The sequence below is a fragment of the Tupaia chinensis genome, unplaced genomic scaffold (assembly GCF_000334495.1).
Source record: "Tupaia chinensis unplaced genomic scaffold, TupChi_1.0 Scaffold000085_1, whole genome shotgun sequence".
NCBI lineage: Eukaryota > Metazoa > Chordata > Mammalia > Scandentia > Tupaiidae > Tupaia > Tupaia belangeri.
The window spans coordinates 2,853,280-2,855,939 of NW_006159547.1; the positions used below are offsets into that span (position 1 = coordinate 2,853,280).

The 2,660-nt window shown below is 39.6% G+C and overlaps 1 pseudogene; it reads right to left on the minus strand.

Annotated features, from left to right (window-relative positions):
- Positions 1 to 1,938: 1,938 nt before the first annotated feature.
- LOC114006790 (peptidyl-prolyl cis-trans isomerase NIMA-interacting 4 pseudogene) lies at positions 1,939 to 2,328 on the minus strand (annotated as a pseudogene).
- Between the last annotated feature and the right edge of the window lie 332 nt (positions 2,329 to 2,660).

The window sequence follows — 2,660 nt, forward strand, 5'->3', positions numbered from 1 at the left end:
CACTCCTGGGACTATAGTTCATTTAGTTGTAATAAATAGATTTCTTGGAGTTTTAGGCACCTGCCTGGCTGCTTCTGTTATTACAGGATTGCCTGGGAGCTGTATAGCTAATAATGAGAAAAAAGAAAAAAACAAGGAGATTACTCTATCTGACCCATAAAGTCTCTCTTTCTCAATTTTTGCACCAAAATATAAGACTCTTCTTAGAAAACTTTTTCTTTGCACCCATTGTGTGGTTTCAGATTTCTGGAGATACCAGAGATGGGGATAACAGGTAATTCATCACCATTTGAAGATACTTTAAGTTCTGGTTGCCTTTCCACAGTCTGCTATGACCACGTACTGGTTTTATTTATTTATTTATTTATTTGAGAGGTTTTGCTATAGGGCATGTGCGCTCACCAGAAAGACAAGAGAGAGACAGAAAGCGAGAAATCACCCCCTGGGGGGATGGCCACGCCACAATCCCTTCTCCTCCATTCTCCTCTTGGGATCTTGGGCACGCACACACACACACACACACACCCAGCATGAGTTTTAAGCCACTGGGTCCGGGATTCGAACTGCGGTGGACTACATGGGAGTCCAACGCCATAGCTATTACACCAACTGCTGGTCTCATGACCATATACTTTAGACAGCCCCCAGATATCTGCTCTGTGCATTAATCCAGAGTTTTAAGTTGTGTTCAGTGAGAGAGAGAGGTTGACAAGTGCTTACTCCACCTTGACACTCTCCATTGTATAATAGATAATGTCTGCTTTTTTTCTTATCAGGCTTCCTTTTCCTTCCCATTATTATTTGAGTTAGTCTTTTCATCTGCTTTATCATCAACATTTGTGGAACCAAGTAGAATGCCTCTTTATGATTTATTGTTGTGGGTACTATTATTAGCATTGCACTGCCATAATGCTGCCAACAAGACTTTTATTTCCAATTGCATTCCCAGGTTTATTTGACTTGATTCTCTCCACTGAAAACAAAAAACACTCACTTCTTAATCTTAATCTGCAAGCCAAATCAAACCAAAACCTGAAAATATTATTTTTTAAAGAATTATTTATTTTATTTTATTATTCTTTTAATTTGCTATAGGGCACATGTGTTCACCAGAGAGAGACAGAGAAAGAGAAAGAAAGAGGGAAAGTAAGAAAGCAAACTGTCCAATCTGAGACTCGAACCATGGGGTTGGCCATGTGAGAGTTCAGTACCTTAACCACCGCACCATCTACTGGCCCCTCAAAATATTCTTAGATCTGAAAAGCATTAGTGTTTCTGGGCCTTATTTGGGAGCATATACTAATAAGATAGTCTAGATTAAAATAAAATTATAGTGGATCTTTAGTGGATCTTCTGGATTCTGGAGATCCAGTGGAATGTGTTTCACATGAGTTTGGCTATTTGGATGAAATGAAGCTATTATTTGTCTTTCTGTTTCTGCAGTTATACATCTCAACCTCTGGCTCTCATTATTCATGTGTCATTGCCCTTTGAACTCACCCTCTTTGTCCTACTGCTATACCCTACTACTTCCTGCCACTCAGTTGGTACTCCTAGGATGACGATGGAATCAAAGGCCCTAAAAGGGATCTCAAGTCACTATCTGCCCCTTATCTGATACAGTCTTATTATTCTCTGAAAAGAACATCTGTTATTTGCATTGACTTCTCTTAAAATTTCAACTCATTTTTTAATTTTATTTTTTTAGTTTTTGTTTTGTTTTGTTTTGTTTTGTTTTGTTTTTGCCATAGGACACATGTGCTTGCAGTAGAGAGACAGAGAGAGAGAAAATAAGAAGTCAGCCCCAGGCAGAGATGGCCACACCACAGTCCCTTCTCAATCCTTCACTCAGGACATTGGGCACACACACACACACACACACACACCCAGCATGATTTTCTTTCTTGTTTTTAAGTCTTCCATGTAATTTTTTTTTCTCCCTTCAACCATGATAATATGATATCCAAATTTTGTCTTAATTGGTGGGTCTGTAAACACAGATTTATTCATCCCACTGACTGTCAAGGCAAATTCTGCTTCTTGAAATGGTTCCACTGTGGATCCTCTTGTCATCCAACCCAAGTCACCCCCTTGCCTGGTTTTATCTTCACTACATTGTATGGCCACTTCATTGAATCTCAATCCAGATTTTAACTTTTCTATGGCTCCCATAATTTTGCTGTGTTTTTCACATAGAATGTGTCTGACCTTTATTGCATTGCCACCACCTTTGGAACCCTAAGCCTTCTTGTCAGCACGATCACTCCCAGATGCTGTTCCCCTTTTCCCCTCTTTTCCCCTTTTACCACTTTTTCCTTTGGGTGGCATCTTCAAGACATGCCAATGAACAGTCCCATAGCATGATTCAAGCCACCAGGTCCGGGACTTGAATTGTGGTTAGCCATGTGGGAGTCTAGCATCTTAGCCACTATGCTACTTGCTGGCCCTTCAATCCATTTTATTTTTAAAATGTGAATTCTAACAAGTTTTGCACTTTAGTTTATTATTTTTTAAAGTATTACTTATTTTTTATTTTTATTTTTCTAATTCACCAGAGAGAGACAGAGCGAGAGAGAGAAAGTAAGAAAGCAAGCTGCCAGATCCAGGACTCAAACTGCAGTTGGCCATGTGGGAGTCCAGTGCCTTAACAACCATGCTGC